The 23,429-nt window shown below is 39.2% G+C and overlaps 1 protein-coding gene and 1 long non-coding RNA gene across 5 annotated transcripts in view; one reads left to right on the forward strand and one right to left on the reverse strand.

Moving 5' to 3' along the window:
• The window catches only part of SLC16A10 (solute carrier family 16 member 10), a 112,334-nt gene that overhangs the window by 46,393 nt on the left and 42,512 nt on the right, over positions 1 to 23,429 (reverse strand). The window lies entirely within an intron of this gene.
• On the forward strand, positions 11,223 to 14,182 carry LOC147365833 (uncharacterized). The gene is made up of 2 exons (XR_015132889.1): positions 11,223 to 11,394; positions 11,985 to 14,182. It is a non-coding gene; the product is annotated as an uncharacterized LOC147365833 (long non-coding RNA).

Here is a 23,429-nt window from a genome sequence, read left to right on the forward strand (position 1 = left end):
AGGTTCTTCTTAGTTATCTATTTTATATACAGCAGTGTATATATGTCAGTCTCAATCTTCCAATTTATCCCTCCATCCCCTGATAATCGCAAGTTTGTTTTCTACATCCATGACTATTTCTGTTTCATAAATAAGTTCATTTATACTCTTTTATACTCCACATATAAGTGATATCATATGGTATTTGTCTCTCTGTGTCTGACTTACTTCATTCAGGATAATAATCTCTAGGTAAAGCCACGTCACTGCAAATGACATTATTTCATTCTTTTATGGCTGAGTAACACTACATTGTATATAGGTACCATATCTTCTTTAACCATTTCTCTGTTGATGGACATTTAGGTGCTTCCATGCCCTGGCTATTGTAAATAGTGCTGCAATGAACACTGGGGTGCATGTATCTTTTCAAATTATGGTCTTCTCTGGGTATATGCCCAGGAGTGAGATTGTTGGGTCATATGGTAGTTCTATTTTAAGGAACTCCCATACAACATACTGTTTCCATAGTGGTTGTACCAATTCACCTTCCCACCAACAGTGTAGGAGAACTGCCTTTTCTACACATGCTCTCCAGCATTTACTGTTTGTAGATTTTTGATGATGGCCATTCTGACTGGTGTGAGGTGATACCTCATTGTAGTTCTGATTTGCATTTCCCTAATAGTGATGTTGAGCATCTTTTCATGTACTTTTTGGCTATCCATGAAATATAGCTACCAAATAACCTTTCAATTGGCAATAAAATGGTCAAATCAAGTACAGTTTACTCGTTTCTGAATTTTTATGTAGTTGCCAGACAATACCACACTCAAAAGTCATTGGAACTTTGTTAAATAATATTTAAATGTTTATTTGAGGCTATTAGACCAATGTTCTATTACAGAGCAAAGATGTTGTGAAAAAGGCCAAGATCAAGTGGAAATGGGGGTTGGAGCTCTCAAAACAGGGCGAAAGAGTATTTATCAGCCTTCAACTAACCACAGTAAGTCTTCCCTTTGGGTGTTTTCAATTGTAAACATTTTGTCCTTGTAGTCATTTACATCCATGTAGTTATAACATTTTTGTTTTACTTAATATGCAGGAAACTCTTTTTAAATATTAAACCTAACCACTTCTTCCAAGTGATTTACATTTTCCTTTGGCCATGCTGAGAAATGAGGATTTGTTCTTAGTATGGAGTGGTAAACAAAGAGGGTCTGGATGGGGAAACTGGAAAGCTGATTGTTACTTTTAGATATATATGTAGTTTACAATTTATTGTTTTTTAAAATTTGCATTTAATTTGTACTTTTATGGTCGCCTTACTATAACTGCTAACGGTTACACAGGATTTGAATTGAATTTGTATTTATGCTAACCACTTTGATTGTTACTTTATAAAAAAGATTTTCCTACCTGGTCTTTTTTTTGGATGTTTCTCTCTGTTAACATCAAACACACACATTCAAATAAGAGTGTACAAACGCACTCTAAAGTCTTTCTTTCTTTCTTGTTTTTTTTAAGGGAAAATGGACTTTATGTAATAGCTAACTTGAATCCTATAGAAGTGCCAACAACCTCAAAATCAATTCATTACATACATAGGTATGCCACTCTACAACAACAGTAAATATAGAAAAGTACAGTTCATTGAGAAATACTGTTAATGCCAAAGAGGTCCACTATGAAGTCATTAGCATTTTAAAATATCTGAATTTTATTACTAACATCTACATACATTTTAAAAACAGTATTGCAAATGAGAAGAAGATACAGCAGTATGTAACACGCTTTGCTGATTAGGGATTCTAAGCTGGTGCATTTTCAGAAGATATTTAATCCCTTCTTTATTATACATTTTTTGAAATCTATATCTCTTAAGACATTTAGCACATTGTATTGGAGAAGGAAATGGCAACCCACTCCAGTGTTCTTGCCTGGAGAATCCCAGGGATGGGGGAGCCTGGTGGGCTGCCGTCTATGGGGTCGCACAGAGTTGGACACGACTGAAGCAAGTTAGCAGCAGCAGCATATGGTGTTCTGGTTGGACCTCTATTTCTGTATGTATATTACTAGATGGAAATTATTGGAAGATAGAAAAATATTTTAGTTGTTTTAATATTCTCAGGAGCCTATGATAGTGCCAAGAACATACATAATAAACACTTACTTGGAATGGAGAGAATGTTGTTATTCCATATTTTAGATAGTATCTCTTCCATTGGAAAATATTTGCTCTTCAACAGAATTAGGAAACCCTGTGTAGATGTTTAGTCAAATTATATGGGAGGATTAGGGGTAGTTTTCTTTTCTTTTTTTTTTTTTTTTTACTATTTATTCATTTATTTGGCTGCACCAGGTCTTAGTTGCAGCATGTGGGATCTAGTTCCCTGACCAGGGATCAAACCTGGGCCCCCTGCATTGGGAGCTGAGAGAGTTAACCACTGGACCAGCAGGGAAGTCCCTAGTTTGCAATTTTTAAACCAAGTTTTACCATGCTGGATATAGTGACTGTGTCTTTCAGTTTCTCAGTTTCCATTATTAATAGTAATCATAGACTTGGAAGGGTCAGAAGAGAACAACAGGCTCTTTTATTTTTATGGTGTATAGCATAATCCATAACACCTTGGATTCTTCGTTATGCCATGTTAACATTTTACAAAAACAGTGCCAAGTAATAGATTCATTCAAGAATTAATATTTTTGGTCACATAATCTATGACAGAGGCAGGAATATACAATGGTAAAAAGACAGTCTCTTCAGTACGTGCTGCTGGGAAAACAGGACAGCTACATGTAAAATAATGAAATTAAAACACTTCCTAATACCACACACAAAAATAATCTCAAAATGGATTAAAGACCTAAATGTAAGATCGGACACTATAGAACTCTTAGAGAAGAACATAGAACACTCTTTGACAAGATCTTTTTTGATCTACCTCCCAGCATAATGAAAATAAAAGTAAAAATAAACAAGTGGGATCTAATTAAACTTAAAAGCTTTTGCATAGCAAAGGAAACCATAAACAAAACAATAAGACAGCCCTCAGAATGGGAGAAAATATTTCAAATAAAGCAACTGACAAGGGATTAATTTCCAAAATATGCAAACAGCTCATGTAGCTGAATATCAAAAAAACAACCCAATTAAAAAATGGGCAGAAGATCTAAATAGACATTTCTCCAAAGAAGACATGCTGCTAAGTCACTTCAGTCGTGTCCAACTCTGTGTGACCCCATAGACGGCAGCCCACCAGGCTCCCCCGTCCCTGGGGTTCTCCAGGCAAGAACACTGGAGTGGGTTGCCATTTCCTTCTCCAATACAATGTGCTAAATGTCTTAAGAGATATAGATTTCAAAAATGTATAATAAAGAAGGGATTAAATATCTCCCAAAAATGTACCAGCTTAGAATCCCTAATCAGCAAAGCGTGTTACATACTGCTGTATCTTCTTCTCATTTGCAATACTGTTTTTAAAATGTATGTAGATGTTAGTAATAAAATTCAGATATTTTAAAATGCTAATGACTTCATAGTGGACCTCTTTGGCATTAACAGTATTTCTCAATGAACTGTACTTTTCTATATTTACTGTTGTTGTAGAGTGGCATACCTATGTATGTAATGAATTGATTTTGAGGTTGTTGGCACTTCTATAGGATTCAAGTTAGCTATTACATAAAGTCCATTTTCCCTTAAAAAAACAAGAAAGAAAGAAAGACTTTAGAGTGCGTTTGTACACTCTTATTTGAATGTGTGTGTTTGATGTTAACAGAGAGAAACATCCAAAAAAAAGACCAGGTAGGAAAATCTTTTTTATAAAGTAACAATCAAAGTGGTTAGCATAAATACAAATTCAATTCAAATCCTGTGTAACCGTTAGCAGTTATAGTAAGGCGACCATAAAAGTACAAATTAAATGCAAATTTTAAAAAACAATAAATTGTAAACTACATATATATCTAAAAGTAACAATCAGCTTTCCAGTTTCCCCATCCAGACCCTCTTTGTTTACCACTCCATACTAAGAACAAATCCTCATTTCTCAGCATGGCCAAAGGAAAATGTAAATCACTTGGAAGAAGTGGTTAGGTTTAATATTTAAAAAGAGTTTCCTGCATATTAAGTAAAACAAAAATGTTATAACTACATGGATGTAAATGACTACAAGGACAAAATGTTTACAATTGAAAACACCCAAAGGGAAGACTTACTGTGGTTAGTTGAAGGCTGATAAATACTCTTTCGCCCTGTTTTGAGAGCTCCAACCCCCATTTCCACTTGATCTTGGCCTTTTTCACAACATCTTTGCTCTGTAATAGAACATTGGTCTAATAGCCTCAAATAAACATTTAAATATTATTTAACAAAGTTCCAATGACTTTTGAGTGTGGTATTGTCTGGCAACTACATAAAAATTCAGAAACGAGTAAACTGTACTTGATTTGACCATTTTATTGCCAATCGAAAGGTTATTTGGTAGCTATATTTCACTTAGGAGTGGTTCTGAAGTTATTTACTATCAACTTCTGTTAGTAGCAGCAGAGTGAAGGGGTCAAGTAAGTCCTCTTACAGATAATAATTGTGTTGGGGGAAAAAAACTTATTTAAACACACTGGGAAATGTTTTAAAACAGACAGAAGTAGGAGAGTTTTCTTCCCTGGTGGCTCAGACCGAAAAGAACCTGCCTGAAATGTGGGAGACCAGGTTCAATCCTTGGATTGGGAAGATTCCCTAGAGAAGGAAATGACAACCCACTCCAGTATTCTTGCCTGGAAAATCCGCATGGACAGAGAAGCCTGGCAGACTACAGTCCATGGCGTCGCAGAGAGTCTGAGAGACCAGCAACTAACACTTCCTTTTCCCTTTTATACCTGGAGAAGCTGAATCTGGAAGAGATAAAAATTACCAGTTTGTGGGCCTTCTTGAAGATCAACAAACTATGCAGATGCTGGGTGGACTAGTAAGGGGCCAGACTAAAAAGCAACAGCTGGAGAGGGGAAAAAAAAAAGCAACAGTTGGAAACTATATGAACTGAAAACAGAGATACCAGCTGCTACGTACCACAGACAGACAGACTTTGCAGTTTGAGTCCAGGCAAAATAACTGCCTCCTAGGAACAAAAACTCAATAATACTTGGAAAAACAAAATGGAGTTAAGAGTTGTTTCAAATATTATCTACAATGTTCAAGTATTCAACCTAAAATTACCAGACATGCAAAGAAACAGATACTAAATATAAATGGACTCTGAATGAACTTAGATGTTGAATTCAGAAACAAAAACTACAAAATGTCTATTATAATTATGTTAAAAGTATTGATATTAATGGATAATACTTTAAAAGTAAAATATGGAATTACTGAGTGAAGAGAGAGAGAATCTCAACAGTGAAATGTAAACTACAAGAAAATGGAAATTTTAGGGGCGAAAAGTACAATAGCTGAAAAAAATGCATTATGATAGGCTCATACGTAAGAAAGAATCTGGGAATTTGAAGACAAAAATTACCTAATATAAGAAAAGAGAAAAATAATACTGAAGGAGAATGAACAAAGTCTCAGAGATCTTGGAATGGAAATCTAGGAGATTTCCACTACAAGAAATCTTAAAGAAAGTTCCACAACTTAAGTCCAAAGGAAGGACTGAAACATACAAACGCACACAACACGCTGCTTTCTCATATTTCTTTATAAGATATATGACTATTTAAAACAAAAATTATAACAATGTATGTGCAGGAGTGCTTAGTTGCTTCAGGTATCTGACTCTGTGACTCCACAGACTGCAGCCCACCAGGCTCCTCTGTCCACAGAATTTTCCAGGCAAGAATACTATGGGTTGCCACTTCCTCCTCCAGGGGATCATCCTGACATAGGGATGGAACCCACACCTCCAGTGGCTTCTGCATTGGCAGGCAGATTCTTTACCGCTGAGCCACCTGGGATAGATGTATTATAATACATCTATAATACACATATGATACATATATGATACATAATATGATAACAGCACTAAAGATGGAAGTAAATGAAAATACACTACCATAAGATTCCTATATTTTATCTGAAGCAATTCCATATCAACTTAAAATACATTGAGATATACATTGTAATCCCTAAAGGTAGCACTTTTTTAAAAATGTAGAAATACAGCTTGAAAGCCAATAGAGAAATTAAAATTGATTACTAAAAATTACTTGATTAATGTAAAGGAAGGCAGAAGAGAAAGAACAGAAGAACAAGAGGCAGATGAGACAAATAAAACCAAATAGCAAAATGTCAGACCTAAATATGACCATATCAGTAATGATATTACAGAAAAAGAAAGACTCCAAGCAAATGGCAAAGACTATCTAACTGGATTAAAAAAAATCAAAAATCACTTATATCCTGTTTAAAGAGATGCAGTTTAAATACAAATACACAAATAACTTGGAAATAAAAAAGATGGGAAAAGATATGCCATGAATTAATAACCCTAAGAAGACTGGAATGGCTGTACTAATACCAGACAAAACAGACTTGAAGGCAAGTAGTTTTACTAGAAATAAAGAGGGATTCTAATGATAAAAGTCTCAACACATCAGGAAGATACAACAATGACAAATCTATATACACCTAATATAACAGAGCTCCAGAAACACAAGAAGGAAATTTGATCTCTACTTTACACCATATTTTTACTTACCTCAAAATGAATCATAAAAATGAAATTTGAAACTGAAAAGTATAAAACTTCTAGGAAAAAACATAGGAGAAAATCGTTGTTACCTTGGGTTAGGCAAAGATTTCTTAGACACAACATCAAAAACATAATCCATAGATAAACTTCACTTCAGCAAAATTAAGAATTACTATTTGAAAGACACTTTTAAGAAAATGAAAAGGCAAGCCATAAACTGGGAGGAAAGACTAGCAAGTTATATATCTTACCAAAAAAAAAAAAAAAACCCTGCACACAGATTATAAAAAGAATTCTCAAAACTCTTAAAAACCAAGCAACCTAATTTAAAAATAGGTTAAAAAGATTTGAACAATCTCTTCACAAAAGATATACAAATGGAAAATATTCATTTTTGAAAAGATGCTCAACATCATTAGCCATAAGGAAAATATAAATTAGAACAATGAAAAAAACCACACACACCTATTCAAATGGCTAAAATAGCTAATCATACCAAGTGTTGGTAAGGATGTTAGGATGTAAGGATGTCTGTCATACACTGCTACTGGGAATTTAAAATTGGACAATCATTTTGGAAAACTGAGTAGGGATTTTTTTTCAGCTAAATACATCCCTATTATATGATCCAGCCATTCCGCTCCCAGGTATTTACCTAAGAGAAACAAGAGCATATGTCCATACAAAACTTATCTACAGATGGTTTTGATTGTCTTATTTCTAACAGTCAAAAACTGCAAAGAGCCCAAATATCCAGAAATAAAGTGACTGGATAAACCAATTATGGTATGTTCATATAATGGAACATGCGTGCATGCGTGCTCAGTCGCTTGAGTGGCGTCTGACTCTTTGCAACCCCATGGACTGTAGCCCACCAGGCTCCTCTGTCCCTGGAGATTCTCCAGGCAAGAATACTGGAGTGGGTTGCCACGCCCTCCTCCAGGGGATCTTCCCCACCCAGGGATCGAACCCTCATCTCTTATGTCTCCTGCATTGGCAGGCGGTTCTTTGCCACTATTATCACCTGAGAAGCCCACATAATGGAATACTACCTAGCAAAATACCAGGAGTGAACTATTGATAAATACAACATGGATGAATACCAAAATACTCATACACAGTGGAAAAAAGGCAAAAAAGGAATATATAAAACATGACTCCAATTATTAAAAATTTCCTAAAAATATAAGCCAATATACAGGACAGGAAGCGTATCAGTGTTCACCTCGTTGTGGAGAGGGATACAGAGGGAGGGACTGTCAAAGACACCAAGAAACCTGAATGTGATGGACACGTTCATTATCTGGACCGTGGTGGTTGTGTCTCACTGGTGTATACATATGACAAAACTCATCAAATTACCTACTTTATTTCATGTCATACAGCTTATTTCATGTCAATTACACAATAATGTTGCTTTTAAAAAAAATAAGAGAAACCCTGTATTTATATGACATGGTAGATGTTCACTAAACTCAATTGTAATCATCATTTCAGGATAAACTGGAAGGAAAAAATAGAAACTATATGGAGGTTTTCAACAATAACAAAAAAACAGATGTCATAAAAAACAAACACACAAAACTGAGAGAACTAAAGGGAGAACTAGACAAATCCACAGTCACAGCTGTATATTTAACCACATCACTCTCAGTAATTAATAGAACAGGAATACCAAAATATAAATGTCTGGATGACAGCATCAAGCAGCATAACTGACATTTACAGAACACTATATCCAACACCAACTGCAGAAAGCTGTTTGCTCTGCCAGCGAAATTTTTAATCACTGATGAGGGTAGAGTTGGGTGGGGAAAGATGGAAGGAGAACTAACACATACAAAATGCCACTTAATCCATGCGCAGTGCCTGCATAAAACTGTCATCAGATTCTCAGGCAACATGGTGAGGCATTACGTTCATTTTATAGATGGGGAAAAAACAGATTAGAGGTATTTAGCAACTTGCCAAGGTTATTTATGCAACTCTGGTAAGATTCCAGGTGGAAAAAGGAATAAGAAAACATGCCCAAAGTCCTTCATTAAAAAACATCCACCAGACTTCCCTGGTGTGCAGTGGGTAAGAATCCGCCTGCCAGTGCAGGGGACACGGGTTCGATCCCTGGTCTGGGACGGTTCCACCTGTCGTGGAACAACGAAGCTCACGCACCACAACTTCTGAGCCCACGCTGTAGAGCCTGTAAGCAACTACTGAAGCCTGCATGCTCTGGCGCCAGGAGCCTCAACTAATGAGCCCCTATGCTGCAACTACGGAAGCCCACCTGCTGCAGAGCCAGCAAACCCAACTACGGAACCTGCGTGCTGCAGCCACTGAAGCCTGAGCTCCGCAAGACAAGGCACCACAATGAGAAGCCCACCCACCACACCAAAGCGCAGCCCCCACAACTAGAGAAAGCCCGTGGTGCACAGTGACAAAGACCCAGTGCATCCAAAATAAATATTAAAAAAAAAAAAACCCCAGAGAAAAAGGAACCCTCCTACACTGTTGGTGGGAATGTGAACTGGTGCAGCCATGGTGGAGAACAGTATTGTTGCTGTTTAGTCGCTAAGTCGTATCCGACTCTCTGCAACCCCATGGACTGAAGCACACCAGGCTTCCCTGTCCTTCATTCTCTCCCAGAGTTTGCTCCAACTCATGTCCATTGCGGTGATGATGCAATCCAACCATCTCATCCTCTGTCGCCCCGTTCTCCTCCTGCCCTCAACCAGAACATTATGGAGGTTCCTTAACAAATGAAAAACAGAGTTGCCATATAATCCAGCAATCTCACTCTGGCATATATCTGGAAAAACAAAAACTCTAATTAGAAAATGCACCCTAATGTTCACTATAGCACTATTTACAACAGCCAAGACATGGAAGCAACCTAAGTATCCACTGACAGATGGGTAATTAAAAAGATGTGGTGTCTATATATACAATGGAATACTATTCAGCCATAAAAATGGAAATAATGCCATTTGCAGCAACACGGATAGACCCAGAGATTATCATACTAAGTGAAGTAAGTCAGAAAAAGAAAGACAAATATTAAATACTATATCACTTATGTGTGGAGTCTAAAATATGATACAAATTTATTTACAAAACAGAAACACTCACAGACATAGAAAACAAACATGGTTATAAAAAGGGAGATGAGGTAGGGGAGGGATAAATTAGGAGTTTGGGATTATCAGATAAAAACTACTCTATATAAAATAAACAATAAGGTCCTACTACACAACCCAGGGAACTTTATTCAATATCCTACAATAAACCATAATGAAAAACAATATGAAATCTATATGCTTGAATATATATATATATATATCTGAATCACTTCACTGTACACCAGAAACTAACACCTTGTATAGTTTGATTTTTAAGACAATTAATTAAATAGCAAAGAAATGAAAGAATATGAAAGCAATATAAAAGATTAACAAAACTAAAAGCTGGTTCTTTGGAAAGATAAACACAATTGACAAAACTTTAGCTAGACTAACCAAAAGAAAAAGGACTCAAACGAGTAATACTGTAAATGTATATGCACAGCATGGTAACTATCAGTTAACAGTACTATATTGTACACTTGGAAGTTGCTATGAGCATAAATCCTAAAACGCTTACCACAAAAAATAAAAGTTGCAACCATGTGAGGTGATAGATGTGTTAAGCTATTTGTGGTGATCATTCACACTATGTATGTATATAAAATAAACACACTGCACCCTCAAAAAAAAAGCCAACCCACCAGGTACCATACTTGATGCTGATAAAAACTTATCCCACTTTGGAGAAGCTCACAATCTAACTGAATTACATTATGCTTTTCTCCAGATATATGACCAGGAGTAGGACTTCAGGGTCATATGGTAGCTCTATTTTTAGTTTTTTAAGGAACAGCCACACTGTTCTGCCTAGTTGCTGTACTAATTTACATTCCCAGCAACACTGTAGGAGGGTTCTCTTTTCTCCACACCCTTTCCAGCAATTACTCTTTGTAGACCTTTTGATGATGGCCATTCTGACTGGTGTGAAGTGATATCTCACAGCACTAAAGGAAAGAAAGAACTGTCTTAGCCAAATCAAAACTATCTCTGCCATTCCGTTTATTTTTATTTTTGTTTAATTTTATTTTTAAACTTTACATAATTGTATTAGTTTTGCCAAATATCAAAATGAATCCGCCACAGGTATACATGTGTTCCCCATCCTGAACCCTCCTCCCTCCTCCCTCCCCATACCATCCCTGTGGGTCGTCCCAGTGCACCAGCCCCAAGCATCCAGTATCGTGCATCGAACCTGGACTGGCATCTCGTTTCATACATGATATTTTACATGTTTCAATGCCATTCTCCCAAATCTTCCCACCCTCTCCCTCTTGAAAGGACAACAGCGAAAAAGTAGACAGGTAACCAAGTAAGGCCTAACATGGGTGCAACGAGATGAGTTAGAGCTCCATGAGAGGGACCCCTGCCCTGGTCCCCACATCAAACAGCACTGATACAGTCAGACTCATCACCCTGAACCGTCTTCCTTGTTCAGGCTTCAGAGAAGCACATCTCCACAGCCTTTGTCTTATGTCCAGGAAGCGAAAGGAGATTTCACCTAAACGTCATGAAGTAAGCTGTGGCTGTGCCACTGCCAAACTCAGACTGGCACCAGAGCGGTCTCAGATGCCTGCAGAGTAGGAACAGGAGAAGCACTCAGCTAAGAGGTAAGAGAAAAGCAAATCCTTCCTCTTAGCCCCAACACAATCGATTCTTTCATGATGAAGATTACTTCAAAGCAGTGTTGAGTATTCACTTTCTGTGCCATTCATGGTTCTGGTGCGCTAAGCAGCACGGTTGTCTTAACTCCTGGTGAATACATACACGTGTTGGTGAACCTGTAATATGAATGACACATGACACTGCTTATGCAGGAACTAACAGACATGGAACACTAGAACATTTCTGATTTTATTAAATTACTTAATAAGATTTTTAAAATTTTCAAAAATAAATCAAATTCAGCTATTAACAGTTTGTATTTCAAAATTAAAATTCTTGATATTCTGTATTTTGCCTTTTGATTTTTTTCTCTCATGTAACAATTTAAAAGAGATATAATTCACACACCATAAAATTAGATCTCTTATAAAAGTCAGTGGTGTTCAGTACATTCACAAAGTTATGCAACCATCATCATCCAATTACAGACCATTTTCCTCACCCCAAACAGAAACCCTGTACCAACTAATAGTTACTCCCATTCCTTCTTCCCCAGAGCCCCTGGTGACCACTAATCTGCTTTCTGTCTTTATAGAATTGCCTATGCCATTATTCTTGCCTGGAGAATTCCACGGACAGAGGAGCCTGAAGGGCCACAGTCCATGGAGTTGCAAAGAGTCAGACACGACTGAGAAATTTTTCATCATTCTGGACATAAGGGATTACCAGGTGGCGCTAGTGGTAAAGGATCTGCCTGCAATGCAGGAGACAAGAAATGCAGGTTGGATCCCTGGGCCAGGAAGATACCCTGGAGGAGGGCATGGCAATCCACTCCAGTATTCTTGCCCGGAGAATTCCACGGACAGAGGATCCTGGCAGGCTATGGTCCATAGGGTCGCAGAGTCGGACACGACTCAAGCAACTTGGCACACACACATTCTGGATATAAAACATGTTACCTTTTTTAAAAAAAATTTTAATTGAAGGATAATTGCTTTACAGAATTTTCTTGTTTTCTGTCAAACCTCAACCTGAACCAGCCATTCAGTTCAGTTCAGTTGCTCAGTCGTGTCCGACTCTTTGTGACCCCATGAATCGCAGAACGTCAGGCCTCTCTGTCTATCACCAACTTCCGGAGTTCACCCAAAGTCATGTGCATCAAGTCGGTGATGCCATCCAGCCATCTCATCCTCTGTCGTCCCCTTCTCCTCCTGCCCCCAATCCCTCCCAGCATCAGTCTTTTCCACTGAGTCAACTCTTCGCATGAGGTGGCCAAAGTACTGGAGTTTCAGCCTCAGCATCAGTCCTTCCAATGAACACCCAGGACTGATCTCCTTTAGGATAGACTGGTTGGATCTCCTTGCAGTCCAAGGGACTCTCAAGAGTTTTCTCCAACACCACAGTTCAAAAGCATCAATTCTTCAGCGCTCAGCCTTCTTCACAGTCCAACTCTCACATCCATACATGACCACTGGGAAAACCATAGCCTTGACTAGACGAACCTTTGTTGGCAAAGTAATGTCTCTGCTTTTGAATATGCTCTCTAGGTTGGTCATAACTTTCCTTCCAAGGAGTAAGCGTCTTTTAATTTCATGGCCGCAATCACCATCTTGCAGTGATTTTGGAGCCCAGAAAAATAAAGTCTGACACTGTTTCCACTGTTTTCCCATCTATTTCCCATGAAGTGATGGGACCGGATGCCATGATCTTAGTTTTCTGAATGTTGAGCTTTAAGCCAACTTTTTCACTCTCCACCTTCACTTTCATCAAGAGGCTTTTTAGTTCCTCTTCACTTTCTGCCATAAGGGTGGTGTCATCTGCATAGCTGAGGTTATTGATATTTCTCCTGGCAATCTTGATTCCACCTTGTGCTTCATCCAGCCCAGCGTTTCTCATGGTTTACTCTGCATAGAAGTTAAATAAGCAGGGTGACAATATACAGCCTTGACGTACTCCTTTTCCTATTTGGAACCAGTCTGTTGTTCCATGTCCAGTTCTAACTGTTGCTTCCTGACCTGCATATAGGTTTCTCAAGAGGCAGGTCAGGTGGTCTGATATTCCCATCTCTTGAAGAATTTTCCACAGTTTATTGTGATCCACACAGTCAAAGGCTCTGGGTATACATATATCCCCTCCCTTCTGAACCTCCCTCCCATCTCCCTCCGCATCCCACCCTCTAGGTTGATACAGAGCCCCTGTTTGAGTTTCCTGAGCCATACAGCAAATTCCCATTGGTGATCTATTTTACATATGGTAATGTAAGTTTCCATGTCACTCTCAACATACATCTCACCCTCTCCTCCCCTCTCCCCATGTCCATAAGTCTATTCTCTACGTCCGTTTCTCCATTCATGCTTCCATTTTTGTCTAGCTTCTTTCATTGAGTATAATGTCTTCAAAGTTCATCCAATTTGTAGGATATGTTAGTACTTTGTTCCTTTTTGTAACTAATATTTCATTTATGAATATACCACATGTCATTTATCCATTCATTGATTGACACCTAGATTGTCTCCTCTTTTCAGTTATTATGAACCGCACTACTGTGAATATTTGTGTACAAAGTTCTACAGGCACATATATTTTCTATGGGCACATATATTTTATTTTTTCCTTTGCTGCCTGTGCTTCTGATGTCATAGCTAGGAAATCACTGCCTTACCCAAGGTCATGAAGATTTATGCCTTATGTGCTCTTCTGATAGTTTTACAGTTTCAGTTTTTTAAGTCTTTAATCCATTTTTAATTAATTTGTGTACATGGTATGAGATAAAGAGTCCATATTCATTCTTAATGTGGCTGTCCAGTTGTTCCAACACCATTAGTTAAGTTTATCCTATCCCCCACTGAATTGTTTTGGCTTCCTTTGTCTTAATAATTTTTAATATTTAGGACAAAAAAAATCATATCATTTAAAAAAATTTATTTTTTAGTTTTACATACATAACTGTTACACAATAAATTGCACATAAAGTATTCAGTGAGAAGCTCTGACATGTATATGCTCATGCGACCACTTCTACAATCAAGACAATGAATATTTCTATCACTCAAAAAGTTTCTTCATGCCCCTCTGTAATTCTTCCCTCCTGTCACTTCCCATACAACACCGATTCATTTTCTGTCACTGTAGATTAGTTTTTAGACTTATTTACATGACTAGAATCATACAATATCTACTTTGGTTTATACTTTTACATTTATTTTTTTGGCCACGCTGTAAGGGATGTGGGATCTTAGTTCTGCAGCCAGGGATACAACCCGTGCTCCCTGCAGTAAAAGTGCTGAGTCCTGACCACTGGACAACCAGAGAATTCCCACATTTACTTTTCTCTTCGGTTGCACTTGGGTCTTTGTTGCTGCACAAGGGCTTTCTCTAGTTGCAGTGAGCAGGGGCTACTCTTCATTGCTGCGTGTGGGCTTCTCACTGCGGCAGCCCCTCCTGTTGTAGAGCACGGGCTCCAGGCACTCGGGCTTCAATAGCTGCGGCACCTGAGTTCAGTAGTTGTTGAACACAGTTGTTGTTCCACAACAAGGGCTTAGCTGCTCCTCAGCAATGTGGAACCTTCCCGAACCAGGGATGGAACCCATGTCCCCTGAATCAGCAGGCAGACTCCCAACCAGTCTACCACCCCTACATTTACTTCAATTTACATCTTTGTAGAAAATTATTCAAAGATTACAGTTGGAATACATTATTTTTTAATCCTTAAATCATCATAGACTGGGTCTTGTTACTAGTACACCAAAATATCTTTTTTTTTTTTTTCAAAATATCTTGAAAACAGTGGTTTTGCTGAAGTAAGATAAATAATTCTATAGAATAATTACATAGTAAGTTTTGAATATGTCTTTATTTTACTTTACTACTCCTCCAAACATTACAGGTCTATCAAAAGAAAACACTTTAAGTAATAACTGAATTGATAACTGAATTGATTGCATTCAGTTATCTTTGATATTTTGCTTTCAGTTATCTAAAGCCACAACTTTATATATTTCCTAGTTTTGTTGCTATGAAGGTTGTCAAGATACAGAGCATATCTTAACCATTTTCAGACATACGGTATGTAGGACTCCATTTGTACTTTAGAAGCAGGCTGGGTTGGCAACATTCTGTTTCTTCATAAGAGTGTTTATAATTATCTTTCAAAATATACAGGCAAGCTTTTGCTCTTTTCTATACACAGGTTCCTTCGTGGCTCAGCTGGTAAAGAATCTACCTGCAATGCAGGAGATCTGGGTTCGATCCCTGGGTTGGGAAGATCCCCTGGAGAAGGGAAAGGCTACCCACTCCGGTTATTCTGGCCTGGAGAATTCCATGGACTGTACAGTGAATGGGGTCGCAAAGAGTTGGATACAACCGAGCAACTTTCACTTATACATAGATTACATTTCACAGTAAAAGAAAGAGGAAAGGAAAAGGAAAAAGCATCTCAGAAGGTCACACCACTGATAAACACTCTACATCCTGGTGAACTTCCCTGGACAGTCCAGTGGTTAAGATTTGGTGCTTCCACTGCAGGGCGCAAGGGTTCGATCCCTGATCAGGGAACTAAGACCTGTATACTGTGCAGCCCAGCCAATGGGGGGGTGGGGGGGTGGGGTGCGGCGAAGAGGGGAAGAATGGGTGGAGTCACTACTGTTTACATATGAATTCAGCTTTTGGAGGAATTGAACCAAACCTACAGCTCTCCAGGATGTCACTGCCTGAGGCAACCAGGGAGGGGAGGGACCTTCTACACAGACCAACTCCAATACTATCAGAAGGGCTGGGAGGGAAACCAAGGGAAAGAACATCCAAGCAGCACCATGGTGGGCCAGGCACACAGCCAAGGGCTTTCCGCATACATATGTCATTTAAGCTTTGCAACAGCTCTGGCAGACAAGGATTATGGGCTCCACTTCACTGGGAGGAAAGCTAAAGCTCACAAAGATTACTTCTCCAAAAAGCCACAGAGCTGGTTAGTACAGTGCTGGCTCAGGGCCAGCTTGCTGAAGATTCATTCACCAAATACACCAAATTGACTGACCCATCAATGACAGAAGAAAGATCTAGGAATTGGAAAAACAAGCAAACCATCAAGATGAATAAGATGACCAACGAAGGGGTTCGAAGACCAGATTCTAGTTTCAGCTCCTTGACATCACACACCTCCCTGTCTGAAATACACTCCTGCCATTCTGTACCCCATTTATTTATTTATTCCAACTCTTACTAGGTAATAATTATTTTTTTAAAAAAAGCATTTGTTTCACTTTATGCTTACATAATGTGTACTCAGCTGGTAAAGAATCTGCCTGCAATGCAGGAGACCGCAGTTCGATTCCTGAGTTGGGAGGATCCCCTGGAGGAAGGCATGGCAACCCACTCCAGTATTCTTGCCTGGAGAATCCCCATGGACAGAGGAGCCCAGCAGGCTACAGTCCATGGGGCTCACAAAAAGTTAGACATGACTGAGCAACTAAGCACACGATGTGTACTGTATGCCAGGTAGTTCTAAGTGTTTATTTTTAACTATTAATCCATTTAATCCTCATAACAACCCTATAAGGAAGGCACCATTAGGATCCCCCTTTTACCTAAGGAACAGAGAAATTAATTTGCCTCAGATTGTGTGTGTGTGAAAGTCACTCAGTCGTGTCCAACTCTTTGTGACCCAATAACTATACAGTCCATGGAATTCTCTAGGCCAGAATACTGGAGTGGGTAGGCGTTCCCTTCTCCAGGAGATCTTCCCAACTCAGGGATCGAATCCAGGTCTCCCACACTGTAAGCGGATTCTTTACCATCTGACCCACCAGGGAAGCCCAAGAATACTGGAATGGATAGCCTATCCCTTCTCCAGGGCATCTTCCCGACTCAGGAATGGAACTGGGGTCTCCTGCATTGCAGGCAGATTCTTTACCAGCTGAGCTACTAGGGAAGCCCTAAGATTACACAGCTAGTAAGTAACCTAGTCAGGATTCAAACACAAGCAGTTGGATCATGCTCTTAACCACTATACATTGCTACCTATTAAAAAATAGATTATCCTGAAAAACAAAACAAAAACAAGATTTTTGCACCAGATTATACTGGTGGGAAAAAGATACTCTATTATCTTAGAGGACTCAAAACAGAGATGGGCAGGTGGCAGCCTGGATGATTGCCAAATGGAACTCAAGTCTGGAGTTGGTGGATAAGGGTGCACTGGCAGAAAGAGAGGTCAACAATAGCAGCAAACAAGAGTGGACTCTCTGCCCAGTAAGACTGCAGCCTCCCCAAGGGCGGATGTAATGCCTGTGTGTGTGTGTGTGTGTGTGTGCACACGTGCTGAGTCGCATCAGTCATGTCTGACTCTTTACAATCCCCTGGATTGCAGTCCACCAGGCTCCTCGGTCCATGGGATCCTCCAGGCAAGAGTATGGGAGTGGGCTGCCCTACCAGACCACAGGGCAGCTCAACACACTCAACAGGATGCCTGGTGCTGAGAGCCAACCAACTGAGGCACCCGAGAAAAGGCAGGGTCTCGGGGAACAGTGCCTTTTTCCAGGCACTATTCGCATGTAAACACAAAGGAAATGGCCACATTTCAGCAACAGGTTCACTGAAGACTGTCACACAAGCTTCCATACTATAAAAGAAAACCTCTACGTGAATTTAACAGGAAGTTCTGCCCCCCAGAAATCTCAGTGTGCTGACTGCACTGCACTGCAATTCATCTAGAATGCATTCTCCCTGACCTATACACACACACACATGCTCCAGCACCAACATGCACTCACGTTTTTGTTGTGACAAAAGTAGAGCGCTTTTGTATACTCTATACAAAGAGGTGCTTTAAAGCAAACTAGATATTCTGATACTGTGATGTCTCATAATTAAGTACTGCAGTTCATAACTCAAATGTAGGCTTCCATAATTTAAAGTGTGATGGTCTGAAATTAACATCAAACCTGATTTTGAAATTCTCGTTAAGTAAATTATTTTCCCTCAAGCAGATGGAATCCACTGTGCCAAGGTCCCTCTCTCTACCTCCCTCCCCTCCAAAAAAGTAAAATTTCAAAGTAATGATGGAGAAATGAAGAAATAATCTATCAATTGTCTCAGACCTTCTCCAAACAGGTTTAACAGGATTTCTACTGATTACTTTGTCCCATTGCCTTTCACTTACCTCTTGTCACATCCAAAAACCCAAGAGGAAAAGGGTAATTTGGATGGAGGAATTATCAGTAAACCTCCTGAATATGGGATTCCATCCTCAGGGTGCTTGGCTTTACATCATGGAAGACTTGAGGCCCAAGTGGCTAGTCTGTAGTTATACAAATTTGAAACTGAAAAATCACTTTGAATTAAACTGAATTTAAATACAGAGTAACAGCTTTATCACTAAAATAGTATTTGTCAAGTATGTACTTTGTTCTTCCACTCTGATAAAACTGGTTTTATAAACAATAAGTAACTATTAAAGCCACCACAAAAAGCAAAACATTGATAATTCTGACAAACCCTGATACACTGCCTGCTCACTAAAGCTTTACCCTCAGTTAAAGTACCATATTAGGTAGGGATTATTTTTCCTCTTTTCCAACACTGAACTTAACCATATTGCTAGTTTCACATGGCTCCAAATCACTGTATTTTTCCACTTCCCCTTGGCTCTCTTGGAAGCCTGACAGATTGCATGGAAAGATGAAGACTTTCCAAGGTCCAAACACACAGCTGCTCCTTCCAAGGCCAGCTCTAAAACTGACGTGGCTGCCTGGTAGGCATCACCCCAATCAATTATTAATGCCCTGTAGCCGTTTCACATTCCACTCTCCTCACTGGAGAGGCTTATTACTTAACTTAAAAACCCTGATAACATAATGTTAAATGAAAAATGAATATGTTATAACTATGTACAAATTATACACAAATAAACACAAGAACTGGAAGTGAATGTGAAAAAATAAGAACAGCTAATTTGCTAGGATAAAGATTTTTCTTGATTTATAAATTACTATTATTGTATTGTTTCTGCAATAAAACCACTAAAGAGGTAATAATCACAATCTGTCATTAGTTAAGCCCCCTTCTGTAAGGGATAACACATACTCTTTTGAAGAAACAGAGATTCTGATTTTCTCAATAAAGTGGTTTTTTTTTTTTAATTATTTATTTATTTATTTATTTATTTATTTTTAGCTGTGCTGGGTCTTTGCTGCGGCACATGGCCCTTCTCCAGCTGTGGCAATCAGGGGTTACTCTTTGTCGCAGTGTGTGGGCTTCTCTTGTTGCAGAGCACAGGCTCTAGGCACTCAGCTTGCAAGCCTAGTTGCTCCATGGCATGTGGGATCTTCCCGGACCAGGGATCGAACTCGTGTCCCCTGCATTGGCAGGTGATTTTCTAACCATAGACCACCAGGGAAGTACCAATAAATAGCCTTTCTTAATGGACTGCACTTCATATGCATACAGACAGAACTCTTCAGAATAGAGACACTTATTATATGGTCCATGGAATGAACTATATTCCTTTTTAAAACTAACTGGTATTCTCTTAGCTAGTGCCACTCCCCCCACTTCTTATCAGACCACTAAATAACCAATTAGTAACCGATAAATATATAAAAGCAGAGAAGGCAATGGCACCCCACTTCAGTACTCTTGCCTGGAAAATCCCATGGATGGAGGATGGGACCCCCTGCAGTCCATGGGGTCGCTAGAGTCGGGCACGACTGAGCGACTTCACTTTCACTTTTCACTTTCATGCATTAGAGAAGGAAATGGCAACCCACTCCAGTATTCTTGCCTGGAGAATCCCAGGGACGGGGGAGCCTGGTAGGCTGCCATCTATGGGGTCGCACAGAGTCGGACACGACTGAAGCGACTTAGCAGCAGCAGCAGCAAATATATAAAAGTGTGAAGAAGCGATTAAGAGCATAATCTCTACTCTAGAGTTAAGCATGAGTTTGAGCCCTGGCTTCACTGACCTGCTCTGGGACCATAAGCAGATTAATTAAACTCTCTCTGCCTCATTTTTCTCAAAAGTGGAAAGACCAGCACCTACCCTGGATGGTTCAAGAATGAGCAGAATAATGTAGGTAGAAAAGTGTATAACTAGCTTTCCATAAGTGAAGTGAAGTCACTCAGTCATGTCTGACTCGTAGCGACCCCATGGACTGCAGCCTACCAAGCTCCTCCGTCCATGGGATTTTCCAGGCAAGAGTACTGGAGTGGGGTGCCATTTCCTTCTCCATAAGCACTCAGTAAATGTTAGCAACTATAATAATTATATATGATTGAAACATTTGTTGATAATTATCATAGCTAAACAGATGGAATAATTCAAAGAAACTAACTTCTCAGGGACTAGAACCCTGTTCTGAAAAGAAAACACAGAAGTACGCCTGTTTCTGGCCTCGGCCAAGATGAGAAAATATACTGACGGAGCTTCAGACCACAGAGCCAAGGAGGCTGCATCGGGGTTGCGCTGCCTGAATTCACAGGGAACCTGGGAGAGAAGCGGTCCATGCAGGCTCCCTCAGGTGACCTCAAGAAGCCACAGTTTAAAATGCATCCCTCAAAAAAAATAAAATAAAATAAAAAATAAAATAAAATGCATCCCTCAGCTCTGTGCACAACAGAATCTTGCTTTTCCCTTCACTCCTGTACTCTCCAATCTCTACTTTCTATCCAGTGTTCAGAAACAGTCTCTTTACCCTTTCCCTCCACTCTCCACCTGGAAGGAATGTCTTCCATTCCCCTTGGACAGCTTGTTAGAGAAACAGGTAACAGGAAACCGTGGCGCTGGAGAGCTGACTCTGTGAGAACACATGATAAACAGCATCCATTATCAGATGAGGTGCCGACCAACCGAACACTGTGCAGTGCTCTAACTGCTTATCTGCTACATACTGGTCTTACCACACAGAAAACTGCCAGTTATAGGAAGAAAGAAATGTTTCGTCCATACCTTTGTCTCTTTCACAGCACCTGGTTTGGACTTGCCCCAACGTGTACACATCCCTTCCCTGCTCAAGACCCCACACTTCAAGACTCCCACATTTTTGTGGAGTTAACAAATAAATGAGTGACAACCTCTGAAGAGGATAATGCTACCTAATATTTACTGACTGTCTACTGCTTGCCTCCACCATTCTAAACACTTTGTACTCATTATCTCATTTAAACATTTCAACAATCTTATAAGGTCCCCCATTTTACATATAAGAATACGAAGCTCAGATTAAGAGCTAGGATTCTGGTCCAATCCGTAAATGTAAGAACATATTCTTAGCCATGGTGCTGCACTATCTCCAAGTCAGAGTTCTTTGTCTGTAATATGATAATAACCATGTCATCTCACATGACTTAACATGTTTATTATGAGGAACAAATATAAAAAAACAGGTTGGAAAACATAAAGTGGCTATGCAGATATATTACCATATCGTAAAATAGTCACAAACTGCATAGGATACATCTAATAGGTCAAAAAGAAACTCAATAAGCAATAAAATTATTTAATCTCACACTTCATCTCTGGCACAGCTGTCAGCAGCAGCATGAATCTGACACTCCAGGACACATTTTAGCATACATCAATGCATGTTCTCTCCACCTACCCTTCAGCTGCAACTGCATAATTATGAAATACAGGGAAGAAGCCAACCAAAGGATTAGTGTCCAAAAAAAGACCTATAAATACCAAGAAAATACTCCTGGCAAAGTCAGCTTCACCTTTATAACCATAACCAAATACCAACACATTGGTTCCTCATTCATCATGTGGAGTAAATGGAATAATTGAAGCAGTCTTCAAAATCTTAGTATCTCTGATTCTAGGACTCTAAGATAATTTTCACTAAAACAGTAAGTGGTTCTCATCTGTAAATCTAAAACTAAGGCACTACTGATTACAACTCTTAACATTTACAACAAATAGTATATACATATAAACACACGCCTTTTCATACTGTTCGGAAAATAGCTTACAAATAGCTGTGAAAAGAAGAGAAGCGAAAAGCAAAGGAGAAAAGGAAAGATATAAACATCTGAATGCAGAGTTCCAAAGAATAGCAAGACGAGATAAGAAAGCCTTCTTCAGCCATCAATGCAAAGAAATAGAAGAAAACAACAGAATGGGAAAGACTAGGGATCTCTTCAAGAAAATCAGAGATACCAAAGGAACATTTCATGCAAGGATGAGCTCAATAAAGGACAGAAATGGTATGGACCTAACAGAAGCAGAAGATATTAAGAAGAGATGGCAAGAATACACAGAACTGTACAAAAAAGATCTTCACGACCCAGATAATCACGATGGTGTGATCACTGACCTAGAGCCAGACATCCTGGAATGTGAAGTCAAGTGGGCCTTAGAAAGCATCACTATGAACAAAGCTAGTGGAAGTGATGGAATTCCAGTTGAGCTATTCCAAATCCTGAATGATGATGCTGTGAAAGTGCTGCACTCAATATGCCAGCAAATTTGGAAAACTCAGCAGTGGCCACAGGACTGGAAAAGGTCTTCATTCCAATCCCAAAGAAAGGCAATACAAAAGAATGCTCAAACTACCGCACAATTGCACTCATCTCACACGCTAGTAAAGTAATGCTCAAAATTCTCCAAGCCAGGCTTCAGCAATACGTGAACCGTGAACTTCCTGATGTTCAAGCTGGTTTTAGAAAAGGCAGAGGAACCAGAGATCAAATCGCCAACATCCACTGGATCATGGAAAAAGCAAGAGAGTTCCAGAAAAACATCTATTTCTGCTTCATTGACTATGCCAAAGCCTTTTACTGTGTGGATCACAATAAACTGTGGAAAATTCTGAAAGAGATGAGAATACCAGACCACCTGATCTGCCTCTTGAGAAATTTGTATGCAGGTCAGGAAGCAACAGTTCAAACTGGACAAGGAACAACAGACTGGTTCCAAATAGGAAAAGGAGTTCGTCAAGGCTGTATATTGTCACCCTGTTTATTTAACTTATATGCAGAGTACATCATGAGAAACACTGTACTGGAAGAAACACAAACTGGAATCAAGATTGCCGGGAGAAACATCAAT

The sequence above is a fragment of the Bos grunniens genome, chromosome 9, assembly GCF_055505025.1.
Source record: "Bos grunniens cultivar Pamir isolate PY7600 chromosome 9, Bosgru_T2T1.0, whole genome shotgun sequence".
Taxonomy (NCBI): domain Eukaryota; kingdom Metazoa; phylum Chordata; class Mammalia; order Artiodactyla; family Bovidae; genus Bos; species Bos grunniens.